General features: G+C 37.2%; 1 protein-coding gene and 1 pseudogene across 6 annotated transcripts in view; one reads left to right on the plus strand and one right to left on the minus strand.

Moving 5' to 3' along the window:
- The window catches only part of STRN3 (striatin 3), a 114,074-nt gene that overhangs the window by 59,322 nt on the left and 38,151 nt on the right, over positions 1 to 16,601 (minus strand). The gene's annotated exons all lie outside the window — the stretch shown is intronic.
- LOC117197583 (uncharacterized) lies at positions 1,609 to 1,696 on the plus strand (annotated as a pseudogene).

The following is a 16,601-nucleotide window of genomic DNA, read 5'->3' on the forward strand; positions in this document are numbered from 1 at the left end:
AATAAATAAAATAAATAAATAAATATTAAAAAAAAGAAAGAAAAGAAATTAAAGACAGAAATAAGTGTAAACACATTCCATGTTCATGGACTGGAAGACTTACTATTATTAAAATATCAATACTACCCAACTGATCTACAGATTCAGTGCAATCCCTATCAAAACCCCAGTGACATATTTTTTCCCCTTTCTTTCTTTTTTTTTTTTGGCCACATTGTGCCCCTGGCAGTGGAAGCATGGAGTCCTAACCACTGTACCACCAGGGAATTCCCCCCAGTGACATTTCTTAGAGAAATAGAAATACACACTCTTCTCAAAGTCACATGGAACATTCACCAAGACAGGCCACACTGTGGACCAGAAAACACACTTTCAGCAAATATAAAGAATTAGAAATCATACAAACATGCTCTCCACTCTGACAGCTTTTCAAATTGGCTTTAAATTCACATTTAATGTAGGAAAAGTAGTGCTTATGGGGAAATTTATACCAGTCAATGTATATATTAGAAAAGATCTAAAATCAACAATTTAGCTTCCAACTTAGGCAAACAGAGAAAGAATAGCATTATAAACCTGCAGCAAGCAGAAAAATAAAATTAGAGCAGAAACCAATAAAGCTGAAAATATACCAATAATCAATGAAATAAGATTCTTTGAAAAGACCGATAAAATTGATTAACTTCTTAGCCAAGCTAACCAAGAAAAGAGAGAAAAAACAAATTAATACCAGAAATGAAATGAAAGAAAGATCATCACTACTGATCCCAAGGACACTGAACATATAATAAAGGAATATTATGAACTCTATGCCCACAAACTTGATAATTTACATGAAATGGAACAATTTCTTGAAAGACAATCTACCAAAATCACACAGGCGAAAGAGATCATGTGAATAGGACTGTATCTATTGATATTAAAGAAATTAAACCAATAGTTAATAACTTTCTACATCAGAAGGAACCAGGCCCAGATGGGTTCAATGGTGAATTCTACCAAACATTTAGGGAAGAAATGATACCAATTCTCTATAATTATTCTAAGCAATAGAAGCAGAGGGTACACTTGCTAACTCATTCAATAAAGCCAGCATTACCCTACTATCAAAACCAGACAGATGTCACAAGAAAGGAAAACTACTGATCAATTATCTCTCATGAACATGAACACAGATGCAAAAACCCTCAACAAAATATTATCAAATTGAATCCAACAATATATACAAAGAATTACATAACAAGTGGGATTTATTTCAGGTATGTAAGGCTGGTTTAACATCTGAAAATCTATTTATGTACTCTATCATTAACTGGTTAAACAGGTTAAAGAAGAAAAACCATATGACCATATTAATAGATGCAGAAAAAGCATCCAATAAAATCAAACACTGATTCATGACAAAAACTCTCAGCAAGCTAAGAATAGAGGGGAACTTCTGCAGTTGATAAGATAATGTACCAAAAACCTATAGCTCAATATCCTATTTAATGGTGAGAAACTAGATGCTTTGCCTCCTAAGACAAGGAACAAGGAAAGGCTATCCCCTTTCACCACTCTTATTCAACGTCATACACAAAGTCCTAGCCAATGCAGTAGACAAGAAAAGAACATTTTAATTGGAACCATAAAAAGAAGATTAGCGTGGCCCTTGAGCAAGGAGGATATGCAAATTCATGAAGTATTCCATGTTTTTAAAAAAGAAAATTTTAAAGTACACACATTGAGAAGGAAAAAATAAGACTCTGCAGATGACATGACTGTCTACGAAGAAAATTCTAAAGAATTACCAAAACCTCCTGGATCCAATAAGCGATTATAGGAAGGTTAGAGGATACAAAGGTAAGACAAAAATTAACTGCCTTCCTATATATACTAGCAATGAATAACTGGAATTTGAAAATTGAAACTGAAAACACAATGCTCCTTGGTATCTATCTAAATTAGCTGAAAACCTGTGTCTACACAAAAATATGAACATGAATGTCTGTAGCTGCTTTATTCATAACTGCCAAAACTTGGAATCAACCAAGATACCCTTCAATGGGTAAATGGATAAACACTCTGGTACATCCATACAGGGAATATTATTCATCATTAAAGAGAAATGAGCTATCAAGCCAAGAAAAGACATGGAGAAACCTTAAATGCATATTCCTAAGTGAAAGAAGCCAGTCTAAAAGCCGACACACTGTATAATTCCAACTATATGACATTCCACAAAAGGCAAAACTAGAGACAGCAAAAAGAGCAGTAGTTGCCAAGCATTTGGGGGTAAGGAGAAAGATGAACAGGTGAAGCACAGGAAACTTTTAGGAACGGTGAAACTGTTCTACGTGGTACTATAATGGTAGATCCAGGACATTATGCAACTGTCAACACCCATAAGCCAGTACAACACAGAATGAACTTTAATCTATGGACAAACATTAATAATAATAATGTATGAGAACTGGTTAATTGTAGCAAATGTACCACACTATTGCAAGATATTAATAACAAAGGGAAACTGGAGGGGAGGCAGGCAGCAGTGCCACACCACATATGGGAGCTCTGTCCTATCTGCTCAATTTTTCTGTGAATCTAAAATTGTTCAAAACAAAGTGTTCGTTAACAAGCATTGGTGAGGATGTGGAGAAATTGGGACTCTTGTGCACAGTTGGTGGAATTATAATGATGCAACCATAATGTAAAACAGTATGGAGGTTGCTCAAAAAATTAAAAATGGAACTAACATATAATCTAGCAATTCCACTTCTAGGTATATATCCAAAAAAATTGAGAGCATGGTCTCAAAAAGATATTGCACACCCATAATTCACAGCCAGCCTATTCACTACAGCCAAGAGGTGAAAGCAACACCACTGTCCATCAACTGATGAACGGATAAACAAAATGTGGTATATACAAAGAAATATTATTCAGCCTTAAAAAGGTAGGAAAACCTGTCACATGCTACGTGAATGAACCTTCAGGACATGCTATGTCAAATGAGGAAGTCACAAAAAGACTACATAATTCCACTTTTATGAGGTATCTAAGGTAGTCAAGTTGAAAGAAACAGAGTGTAGAGGGGAATTCCCTGGCGGTCCAGTGGTTAGGACCCTGTGCTTTCACTGCCAAGAGCACTGGTTGGATCACTGGTTGTGGAAGTAAGATCCCGCAAGCTATGTGGCAGGAAAAAAAAAAAAAATAGAATGCTAGTTACAAGGTGGGGAGGAAGGAGGAAAGAGAAATTGTTGTTTAATGGGTTTAATGTTTCAGATTTGCAAGATGAAAAAATTCTGGAGATCTGCTTCACAACAGTGTGAATACACTTGACTAAACTGTACACTTAAAAACAGGTAAGATGATAAATATTATATTTTTAGCACAAATTTTAAAAAGTATTTTTTAAATATCTTTCTTTGAAAAGGCAAACCAGATAGAAGAAATTTGCAAAACATATACCTGAGAATGGGCTCATATATATAATTCCTATCTGCTCCCCCAAAAGGTATACAACTTAAAAAAAAACCAACAAAAAACAGCCTGATAGAAATATTGTAAAAAGACTGACAATACCAGGTCACAAGATACCAAAATGGCCAATCAAGATATGAAATAGTTCTCAACCTCATTAGTATTCAGAGAAATACAAATTAAAAATACAATAAATACAACACCAGGTTGGCTAAAAATTTTTTAATCTGATAATACTATTTGTTGAGGAAGATGTGAATCAACAGAAACTCTCGTAAATGACTTATGGGACCATAAAATGGTATAGCCTCTTTGGAAAGTTTTGTATTATCTATTAAAGTTGAAGATATAAATACATTAAAACCATATATTCCTAGCTACATACCCAACAGAAATGCATGTATGTATGTGCCTACTAGGAGACATGTAAAATATTCCCACAACCATTTTTTATAACAGCCAAAAACTGCAAACAATCTAAATAACCATCAGATCAGAAAACAGACAAATTGTCGTATGTTAGTACAATGAAATACTACCAAGTAAAGTAAATGAACAAATTAAGGTTCCGAACAACAAAGATGAACCAATATAACATTGAGGAAAAGAGCAAGACACAAGAGACAACATCCTATACGATCTACTGATATATATAAACTTCACTATCAGGCAAAACTAAACTAATACATTTAAGCAATGAACACTTAGATAGTAACATACTAAAAAAAAAAAAGCAAGGAAATGATTACACAGAAAGTCAGGATAGTGGTTACCCCTACGAGGGAAGGAGGCAGTGGTGATTTGGAAGGGGCAAGTTTTAAGGCTTCTAGGGTGCTGGCAGTACTCTATTTTTTGACCTCTCCAAGAGTGATTATCATGGTTGTCCTCTTTATAATAAACCGCTAACCTGTGCAATTATATTTTACACACTTCTGTAAGTTATATTTCACAATTTTTAAAAATTTAAAAAATTAATCTCACTCTTAAGAGTTAGATTTAAGAAGTATATTTTTATTATGAAGATATTGTCAAAGACCTAGGTCCTTTAGTTAAGAAGAGAAAAAGGTTCAAAAATGGAATATGTAGTAAGTTCAATAAAGGATAAACTTTTTAAAGAACCATAAATTTTCATTTTTTATTTGCCAGAATCAACTAATTTTAATGTTTTTAATTATTTGACTTCAAAAGTATAAAACTGAGTAGATAACTAACTTGAAATTCATTACTACATACACAGTGTAAGACAGAAATGAGCTTTTTTATAAATTTGTTTCCATATCCAATCTCAGTTAATTCAGAGTAACAAAACTTTATTGTTAAGACAACTTTTCTTCCTCTGAATATAGATAAAGGTAGCCATTAGGGCTATATTTTATCATCTGAGTTATTCAACAATCAGTAGGTGATTATCACATGAAAATCTAAAAAAATTACTTGACACTGACAGCAGAACAACTTTTTTAACTGCAAGACCACTAGAGGTCACCAGTGCAAAACATCCAACATTGATTCAGCTAATACTATCAACCTAAAGTATTTCACAATTACTGTAGTTTCCAATATTTCTAAATAAGAACATTTTGCTTAAAACAAATAAATTACTTAACAAAATGTTTTATTGTAAGATTCTTCTTACTTTAAACAAAATTTAAACTGAATGCAAACACTGGATATAGGTAATTTTTATCTAATTATTTTAAAACAGTCTTCAGAGCTTATTTTAAAAACATATATTCAGAAATGACAACATCATTAAGGAGCAAACTAACATGCAAGGAATTTTAAAAGATAGTGTTAAATACTTCAGATTTGGAAGCAAATTAAAGACAAAATCAGGTTATAGCAACTACTAATAAATTCATATTAGTATTTAAAATAGTAGGCTCTCAACAAATGTTAGGAACCTCTCCCCTTACGGATAAACTCAAATTATACAGGTGACTCTATTCTAAGCACTTAAATATTTTGGGCTAAGCAAGTTCAGCTGTAAATAACTTAAGGTATAAATACAGAGTCAGCTGACCCATGGAATTTTATTTGAAATGTAAAATACAAGAAAAATTCATAACATATAGAGGTTTCAAAAGCTGGCTAATTATCAGAAATAACCAAGGAGGTTAGATTTTACACACACAAACACACAGCTTCATAATTCAGTGTGTTGAGGAACTGGAACTGCACAGAAAATTTTGTATAACCATCTGGTAACACAAGCAGTCAGTTCCCCACTTAAGGTACACTCAAAAAGTATACTGCTGGGACTTCCCTGGTGGCGCAGTGGTTAAGAATCCGCCTGCCAATGCAGGGGACACGGGTTCAATCCCTGGTCCAGGAAGATCTCACATGCTGCAGAGCAACTAAGCCCGTGTGCCACAACTACTGAGCTTGCGCTCTAGAGCCCGTGCTCCACAAGAGAAGCCACTGCAATGAGAAGCCTGCACCGCAATGAAGAGTAGCCTCCGCTTGCCACAACTAGAGAAAGCCCCTGTGCAGCAACGAAGACCCAACGCAGCCATGAATAAATAAATAAATTTATTTAAATAAAAAAGTATATGGCTTTTCAAGAAGAATAAACAAAAAAGCATGCTTGCAATAGCCTGTAACATTTTTCATAAAAATAACATTTTCCTATTTTATATATTGCTAACAATTACAGGGAAAAAAGAAACAAAAAATACTAAGATTTCCAGAGGCAAATAAAACCTTTATTTTATTTTTATTTCTGCTCTTTATAATAGAGTCTAAAACAGAATTTAATAGAAATACCGCAACCATCCTCTAAAATCTCAATGTAATTTTAGATGGTAGTAGTTGGCTTAAAGCATAAAAGATTTTAAATTTTTAACTATAAAACCTGTATTTCAGTAAGTTCTCATTTATCTGGCATTTGAAAGCATAAAGCTCCAGGTATAAACCCATTTTCTATAAACACAAGAATTTACCCCTTCAAGGTATAAAACTATAAACCATTTTAATAGACTTTCTAAAAACACGTTTAGGGAATTCCCTGGCAGTCCAATGGTTAGGACTTGACACTTTCACTGCTGTAGCCTGGGTTCAATCCCTGGTCGGGGAACTAAGATCCTACAAGCCACGCAGAGGCCAAAAAAAAAAAAAAAAAAACCCAACAAATTTTTAACAATAAAAAAATTTTTTAAAAATAGAAACACATTTAGTGACATCTTGACCAATTTTAAAATCTGTTCTTTTTTTTTTTTTTTTGCGGTATGCGGGCCTCTCACTGTTGTGGCCTCTCCCGTTGCGGAGCACAGGCTCTGGACGCACAGACTCAGCGGCCATGGCTCACGGGCCCAGCCGCTCCGCAGCATGTGGGATCTTCCCGGACCGGGGCACGAACCCGTGTCCCCTGCATCGGCAGGTGGACTCTCAACCACTGCACCACCATCAATACAAATTCATAAAAATACTAAAATATTGCAAAAGCCAGTAATATGGTATTAATAGCACTGATTTAGAACCTGCAGAGTAATAATAAATTGACACATTCCCTTAGCTGCACAGAACCACTTCTTACCAATATACTTAAAACTTCTACCAAAAAGAGTCTTCCCACTCACTCTCTTGGTCAAGCTTGTTTTCTATACTACTGAGGTACTGGCAACAAGCTTCCCTCTTTCCTCAATCATTCTATTTTGTACCAGGCTAGGAAACCAAAAGAATAAATGGACTCTACTCCTCTAACGTATTTTATTGCTATTTATTTATCTTTGAAAAGAGAATGAAATTCTTTTAAGAATATGGCTGAGTATAAACTTTTAAAAAACTAAGTGGGAAAAGCTTCTACGTAAGTGACTTTCACCTTTTATTATTTGCTTCATTGTTTTCTGCTGACAAGATTGATTCTTTGGGGAAGCCAGTAACAAAAGAATGTTGACTTAAATGAAAGATTACGGTTCTATCATAAAATAGCAAAATGGCTTTCACATGACTACAATTAGAGGAAAAAACATTTTTTCTTGTTATTATTGGAGAGCAAACTTTTGTTCTCAAGACTGGTATGTTTCTTGAAACCACTTTTTTAAACCAAGAGATATTTCTAAGTTTATAATGAAAATAAGTAATTACAAATAATAAAAAATAATTTTACAAGCAAGTTTTTAAGAACAGCTTAATTTATTATTCTTCCTCTTAAAGTACTTTTAGTAATCAATTAAGGCAATACTGATCAGGTAAGTTATTTAAAATCATTACAAATCTTGAGATTGCTAATGTGAGAAAAAGACATTTAGCTGTGTAGTATGATTTTCATTAGTAGGGGTCCACATTCCTTTACTAAAATCCTTTAGGCCAGATGTGTTCTGGAAATTATTACTAAAATGTATGTACCACAAATTACTTAACCTTATCCAATGCAACTTGCAGCAATAAGAAAATCAAACAAATACAACAAAGTATATGAGTGTTCAGTATGTGGGATAAAGACTATAAATAGCTGTTACCAAAACAAACTTGGGTCCACTTGCCCAACACACAGCAAAGCCAATTTACTGACAATGGGTGTGGTGAAGAAGTACACAGCTTACTGCAGGGTACCAAACAAGGAGAACAGGCAGCTCATGCTCAAAAGACCTGAACTCCCCAGTGGCTTTCAGGGAAGGGTTTTTAAAGACAACATCAGAGGTGAGTGTTGCAGGGTGTTTGACAAGCTTGTAGACACTCTTCTAACTGGCTGGTGGTAAGGTAACAGGGTGATGTTTCAGGAATCTCAGTCATCAACCTTCTGGTTCCAACTAATCTGGGGTCTACTGCTTGAGTCCAGCATATAATCACCCTTCTCCACAAATGGATGCAGAACAACTCAAAGATATGCATTAGATTGTTATCTATATCCCTTCAGGAGGAACTAGGAGGCCTGTGACTCTAATAACAGAGTCATATACTAGTTAGTCATTAACTACTTGAGTCTGTTCTTTAGAACTTGGGTAAGGCTAGGAGACTAAGGCCTTTTTCTTCTATAAACAAGGAACAAGGGACACAGAGGTGCTTTTGAATCTAGGAATGTCCTGAAGGGTACTGCTCAGTTTCAACGCCCCCCTTTTCTTTGATTTTCCTGAATCCTGAGGGAAACAAGTGCAGGACAAGAAAGGAAATAAAGTTTTGGATACAAACGTTCATCATAAATTTTGGCAGGGGGACTCAGTTTCAATTCCCTACTCCTGTTTTAACTTTCCCCCAATCTTTACGGGAATGGGGCAACAACCACTCTGGCTACTTCCTGTTGAAATGGGGGCATAGTCCTGCTTCAATTTGGGGAATGGACCATGAGTTAGAGATATTCCCGAGTTCCAAGTCTTGGATCTGAATCTTGCATGATTAAGATCTTAGTCCCTTGATCCATCACTGTGGTGCAACAGACCCAATTAGAATTAAGAGGAAGAGTGAAAACCCAAACTTTAAATAAATCTCAGAAAATAGATCTCATTCCCTGAGGAATTCAGAAGAATAAGCCTGAAAATCAGTCTATCTGGGAGACTTGTTGCCAGGTAGCCAGCTGCTTAGATATAAAATTATATCTAAGTAGGTTTAACTTCTGATGTGGTATTAACATATAAATAACAGGAGCTACTGGCCACTACACACACATCTCTTTTTCCTGCTAAAAATCTAAATCTAATAGAATCTAACAATTCTATTGTCATGTAATACTCTGGCTAAAGAACCTAGCGCCTCCTGCTAGGAAGCTAGGGCTTGAGCTGTCTCATTTGTTACTATTATAAAAGAAAAAAATTAATAATTACAAGATATCTTGAAACTATATGGTTGCAGCTGGCAGGTGCCAGCAGACACTGCTTTGAGAACAGCTGGTGCCATCCCTGAGTCCAACACAGTTCAGCAAATGCAAGTTCCCAGCTAAACAGAAATGTGTCTAAAATCATGTCCATAATGGCCACCAAGTTCCTACCTTGGATGCCTGAACCACAGTTACTCAGTTTTGATTTCTAAATGCATTTTTCCCCCCTTAATGGTTAAAGGAGATGAACAACATATGTCTGACAGGCCACAAAACAGGCTATTCTACTTTAAGTTAAATCATGATGCATAAGGCAGAAAGATTTCCCCATACCTCGGTGTGGGAAAATTTCTTCTATCATTTCCCCTTTTGTTTGCAAATCTTTCCATAGATCAAAATATTTGTTCCTAGATGCTAGGATGGTTGTTGCTTCCTCTGGGTCCATCACGTCCTTTGGTGCTAGGCCTAATTGTGTGTGTGTGTGTGTGTGTGTGTGTGTGTGTGTGTGTGTGTGTGTGTGTGTGTGCATGTATTTACCTAGTTATCCACATTGGATGAAAACTAATCAGACATAGTGAACAAACTCAGACCTATGATAATAGAGAAGCATTTTGTAGTCTATACATTTTATCAATTATACCAAATTGTAACACAAACACTGTACATGTGCTTTTAGCAGTGGACTTAAAGCAAGCAGCAATACATGTTATGAGTAGTTATACTCTGTGACAACTTCACTAGAAAATTTTCTTTTCATCCTAAACACTGGGGCCACCAGTATGCTGTGAAGTAAAACAATAACTTTCAGTGTTGATAGGGAGACAAATATTTGGTAATCAATTCAATTGAATTAGTAGGATAGGTCTTACAGGCCTGGTCTGGATTCCTGGATCAGCTGCTTACCACTGCTGTCATCTTCTCATCCTGATGTGGGTGTCACTTGGGGTCAACAGTCTTTTCTATAGCCCAGCCCACTGCAGAGGCATAATTTCTTAAGTGGGAAGTATGAATTAAAGAGTCAATGTCCTTCAGTTTCGTTGTGCATTAGCCAACTAAGAGTAATTAATAAGGATCCTTTTCTCTAGATTGGAGACAGTCCTTTAAACTATGCCTTTCCCAGTATGCATAATCTCCTGGTTGTACATCACGGGGTATTTGATCTTCATCCAAAGATAGTTTGTTGCGATAAGCTTTAGAAACAAAGTTAAGAGTGTCCTTTTAATAATTCAACTAAACTTTACAATTATGTGACTTAACAAAGAGCTAACTGGGAAGTGGGTCTAAGGCGGTAAAAACAGACCTCAATTAACAAAACTAGAATATCCACTGAAACAATTTTTCTCCCTAAAATTGCCTTCATTTCTACCAAATATAGCCAAATTAAGACTAATTTAATCACAAAATAAGTCTGATTAACTGGTCACAGAGGCACTAACAGGCCATCCAGGAACTTTTCATAAGGAGTCTCAGACTGAATTCTTTAAAAGCCTCTCAAGGCCAGGAAAGCCACACCAAAGGCTTGCCAAAGATTCTGCCTGTGGTATCTATAGATCTGAGTGAATTCCTCTCTTCCAGAGGTCTCCAAAATATCTTGAGGTTCCTGCACCTGCCAGGAGGTGTTCTTCCTTATTCACCTGTTAAGGCTGCTGGGAACCTAAGAGTTTTCAATTTCTGGAGGAATCAGATATAGAGAAAAGATAAATGTTTCAATTCTGCTTACAAAGGTATAATTTACCAAATTTTTCTAAGTTAGAGCTGAAGGAGACAGGTTCCCTTATATCTGGAGAACACAAATTAAAAGCCAGTAACATTTCAAAAAAAACCCCATAAAAATTATATAACTATATTAACCAATTCACTCAGTCCTGTGTAACTAATATTTTATCTTAGTCTTTTGTTAATGGTTTCATGAAGTCATCAGGTTTTCCATTAGAATTCTTTAATTTTTTTTTACCCAGTTCAGCAGTATGATTTGAAATTTATCAGAAACCTATACTTGTCAAAAAGTTCTTTCTATGAAACTTCTTGAAGATGAAGCATTTGTGCAGAAGCATCAGAGTAAAACTCTACAAATGACAAAAGACTTTAAAAGGTATGGTTAAAGATCTGATTACAACGCAATTCACAAAGAAACCTGGTTATTGTTGTGACCTGCAACATTTTAAGATAATAACTAGAATTATGACTGATAATATTATACCAAGACACATCCAAATTTTAGAAATTTTACATTATTTTTGGAACACTTACATTTACGACATTTACCCATAATAACCTAAGGTTTATCACCACTCATTTGACAATGTTTCCCATGTAACTTAACATATCAAGTAATCCCAACTAATTAGTCTAATATCTCTCTGAGGTGCTTCAGGGGCCCTATGGAGCATCCCAAAGTTAGTGAGAAATCAGGAGAGCAACAATCAGAATTTGATCTTTGGGAAGTTTGCTAAAAACATCAATAAGGCTTCAAAAAACACTCAGTCAAACAGGATTAAAGGTCACTATGAAATAATACTCACTTAACCAGAAGGGAAAATCCAATTAAAGTGGCATTCCACTCAAAACCAGATTACCAAGTCCTATGCCTTCCCCCTCCCCACAGAAGGAAATTTCCAATTAAGGCAACCCCATAGGAAAGAATACCCTGGTGTAATCACACGGAGGTTCTGTCAATTACCAGAGATGACTTACAGACCAGGACCAGAGCCTTGTTTCCTTCACCACAGAAGCACCATGGACAGTGACGCCTGGTCGACAGCAAGAGGCTGCCCTTAAAACAAAGGTGTTCAGGAAGCTGCTGGACAGGATCTGAGAGCTGCCACCAGCCAGGGGCTGATGTGCCACAGGCAAGATGCCCACTCTGGATGACAGTCCATTTGTGGTTTCCAAAACTGTTACTGAACCAAACTTGGGTCCAGTCACCCAACACACAGCAAAGCTAATCTACTGACACTGGGTTGTGGTGAAGTTAAAGCACAGCATTTATTGCAGGGCACCAAGCAAAGAGAATGGGCATCTTGTCATCAAAAGACCCAAACTCCTTTATGGCTTTCAGGGAAGGGTTTTTTTAAAGGCAACATTAGAGGTAAGGGTGGCAGCGGGCCTGATCAGCTCATGAACATTCTTCTGACTGGCCAAACCCAAAGTCAGACATCAATAACTTTGCCTTAGTAAAGAATTCTTAACATAACTTAGGCTCCAGGTGGCATAAGAAAACTATGAATTGGCAAGCAGGATGAAAACTATTTGTCAGCCCAAACAAACTTCATACTAAGAAAACTGGATTACTAAACCAAATCAATTGTCTTTGTTTTACCACCAATTAGACAAATGCCACTAGAATATAAGCTCTATTAAAGTATGAATATTTGTCTTTTGTTCACTGATATATTCCTATTATCAAGAACATTGCCTGGAATATGTAAAAACTCAATAAATATTTGTTGCTAAATAAATGAATGAAATCATAATTACAGTTTCTCAGTTCACTCAACTGTAAAATATGGGAGTGACCATATATATATATACAACTTCTTCCTGAATCTCAAAATATGTAATTCATCTATGGTAGGTGATATTTCTTTAAAGAAAATGTAAAGTTTTTCACATGCATAAAGGAAAAATTTACTTTGGTTAAGTAACTGTGTTTGTGATTTGGTAATTTTTAAATCTAGTCTATGTTAATTCAGTATATTAATGATCAAAAATTAAGAAAATATTTAAGACATTTAAGAAACTAAGCATGAATAAGCTGAAATAATCCTAAATTTAGGAGTCTTATGTATCTGTGCCCACATTTGTTGCTACAGTACTAAATCCAATCAACGTACAGTTTTTTAACCTAAAATTTTACATTTTCAAGGAAAAAAGCCCTGAACACAATCCCTAATATATACTTAACTAACCTTAAGAATGTCAACTAAGAAAACAATTTTCTTTTGGAAATCCCCTTTAACAGCTCAAGTAAGACACTATTACTCAATAAAAGTTTCCACAAAATAGGATGTCTCTGATGTGGCCCAAAGCTACCACAGTTGTTGGTCTAAGAAGATACCTTGGGCTTTAGTTCTCTGGAATTCTGTGGAATACCCTGGGTTAAATTTAGTTCATTTTCCCACAAGGAAAGCTTATAAAAGGGTTAAATTTACTCTTCCTGAAAAATCCTTGGTAAGAATTAAAACTTAGTTGTTAATAAGTCAGCTATCTTTTAAAAAGAAAGGTGCCTTTTAAATCTCTAGGGGAAAAATTATTCATGTAACTTACTAGCTCATTAAAACCACTCATATATTTAACAAAACGTAGTGCACTGCTCAAGTAATTTTTTTTTTTTTTTGCGATATGCGGCCTCTCACCGCTGTGGCCTCTCCCACTGTGGAGCACAGGCTCCGGATGCACAGGCCCAGGGGCCACGGCCCATGGGCCCAGCCGCTCCGCAGCGTGCAGGATCCTCCCGGACCGGGGCACGAACCTGCGTCCCCTGCATCGGCAGGCGGATTCTCAACCACTGCGCCACCAGGGAAGCCCTGCTCATGCAATTTTGGTACTAGGAATCTAATAGCTTAATTTGTTGCACATCTTTAAAACTAATGTAAAAATAATGATATGAATATATGACAGGTATATAGAAAGTCCCAGAATGTGCACGGCTTGCCATGGTTACATACCTCGAAGTGCAATTCTCTTCTGATCCCAAATAAACCCATCTCTGCTAAAGAAGTAACCGTCTATTTGTTTTTTTAAACACACTCAGGTTCTGCTGCTCACGGCTCAGAAAGCCAATACTCAACAGGGTGTTGGTTGGAAAGGAAAAGTTCCTTTATTCAGTAGGCCGGCAACCTGGGGAGAAGGTGGACTCGTGTCCAAAAACCAACTCTGAAGATTCTGCTTGACCATGAAAGTTTTTAAAAGGAGAACCATTTTGAGAGGGGGTCAGAGTCTCTGTTGTCTTCCACTCTGTGCAGACTTTCTTCTGATTGGGTGGTGCTGAGGTAATAGGGCAGTGCTCCAGGAATCTTGTGCTCAGCCTGAAGTTACCATCCTCCACCTGGGTGGAGGCCTTAGTTCCTACAGAAGAACTCAAAGGTATTGTTATATATATTCCTTGAGGAAGAACCAGGACCCTGCACTATTGTTCTTGACTGCTGCTCCTTTGTTTCTGCATTCCCTCCCTTCTCTCATAAGCAACTGCTTGAATCTGCCCTTTGGATGGAATTCAGGGAAGGTCAAGGAGGCTGACCACAGTATAATCAGCTGCTTCAGGGTCAAGTTAGCAATACATAGTCCTAGGCTCTATTTTCATCAGCCTTTGACCAGATAAGATCACATCATTTAGCCCTGTTAAATTAAACAAGGAAGCCATTAGACTGAGTTGGTTTTAATGCCTTAGGAGCCTACATAGCCAAACCAAAACCTAAGCCTGTAATGCCTAAAGGTTAATAAATCAAACCTAGGACTTCCCTGGTGGTCCAGTGGTTAAGATTCCGTGCTTCTAGGACTTCCCTGGTGGCGCAGTGGTTAAGAATCCGCCTGCCACTGCAGGGGACACAGGTTCGAGCCCTGGACTGGGAAGATCCCACATGCCACGGAGCAACTAAGCCTGTGTGCCAGAACTACTGAGCCTGAGCTCGAGAGTCCGCGAGCCACAACTACTGAGCCCGCGTGCTTCAACAATTACTGAAGCCCGCGCTCTGCAACAAGAGAAGTCACTGCAATGAGAGGCCCGTGCACCACAATGAGAGGTCTCACTGCAATGAGAGTGGACCCCGCTCACTGGAACTAGAGAAAGCCCATGTGGAGCAACAAAGACCCAATGCAGCCAAAAATCAATCAATCAATTTATTAAAAAAAAAAAAGATTCTGGGCTTCCACTGCTGGGGGCGAGGGTTCCATCCCTGGTCCGGAAGTTCCACATGCCACACAGTACAGCCCAATAATATTAGTAGTAACAATAGTAATAATAATAAATCAAACCTAAGGACAACCATACGAACAGTCAACTAGGCTTTCCCAAATAAAGGAATTACTACCTAAGCTAATAACTTATTTGCTTTACTTTCACCTCCTCTCTATAAGTCTTCCCCTGGCTCCTGTCCAGAGTGCTCCTATGACTTCTGGTTTGTTTCTGTTCAATTTGAATAGACATTTGCTCAAATAAACTCTTAAAATTTTTTTTTTTTTTTTTTTTTTGCGAACGTGGACCTCTCACTGTTGTGGCCTCTCCCGTTGCGGAGCACAGGCTCCGGATGCACAGGCTCAGCGGCCATGGCTCACGGGCCCAGCCGCTCCGCAGCACGTGGGATCTTCCCGGACCGGGGCACGAACTCGTGTCCCCTGCATCGGCAGGCGGACCCTCAACCACTGCGCCACCAGGGAAGCCCAAACTCTTAAAATTTTTAATGTGCCACAGTTTATCTTTTACCAGGCTGTAGTTCTCACTACTAAAAGGTGATGTAGAGTAGGACAAAGCAAGAGGAAAGGAAACCTCACTCTCCTCCATTAGATTTTAAGCTGCCTGAACAAAAGAACTGGTGTTCTATTTTGTATTATTACCCAGCATGCCCTATACATATTAGAAATCTATCGAAGTAATACTGGTACTGGTGTTCACTGCCACAATTGTTTACTGAGTGCCCCCTATGGCTCTAGGGATACAACGATGCACTAGACCAATACAATCCCTACTCTCAGAGCTTATAGTGTACCGTGAGAGAGACAGTACATTCGTTCCTTCAGTATCCCTCAGGGGATTGGTTCCAGGTCCCTTATATAAAATAACATAGTATTTGCATATAACCTACATACACTGTCCTTTATACTCTAAGTCATATGTAGATTACTTATAATACCTAATACCATGAAAATGCTATGTAAATAGTTGTAAATACAATGTAAATGCTATATAAATAGTTTCCAGCATATGCAAATTCAAGTTTTGCTTTTTGGAACTAACTGGAAACTTTTTTCCTGAACATTTTCCATGTGCGGTTGGTTGAATGCATGGATACAGAACCTGAGGACGTGGAGGGCCGACATTAAATAGACTAGCCATGTGCAATGCAGCTTAATGAATATTATGATAATGGAAATTCACCACATAGGAGGCCTTTGTACTTGCAAGCTCAAAGATAATTTCCCAGAGCAAATGACAGCTAAACTTTAGACTGAAAAGGAGCAGAAGAGAGTTCAAACAGGAGAGGAAGTATTCCACATAGAGAGAACTGCATGTGTGAAGGCCTGGAGGGGAAAGAGGATACACTAACTTTACAAGTTTAGAGAAACAAAGTATAACTGGAACATGTATGTCTGCGAGAACTGGGAGGTGGGGGGGAGGAGAAGAGGAAAAAGGAGGAGAGATACAAGGGAAATAAAGCTGAAAGGTTAGCAG

The sequence above is a fragment of the Orcinus orca genome, chromosome 2 (assembly GCF_937001465.1).
Source record: "Orcinus orca chromosome 2, mOrcOrc1.1, whole genome shotgun sequence".
NCBI classification, from domain to species: Eukaryota; Metazoa; Chordata; class Mammalia; order Artiodactyla; family Delphinidae; genus Orcinus; species Orcinus orca.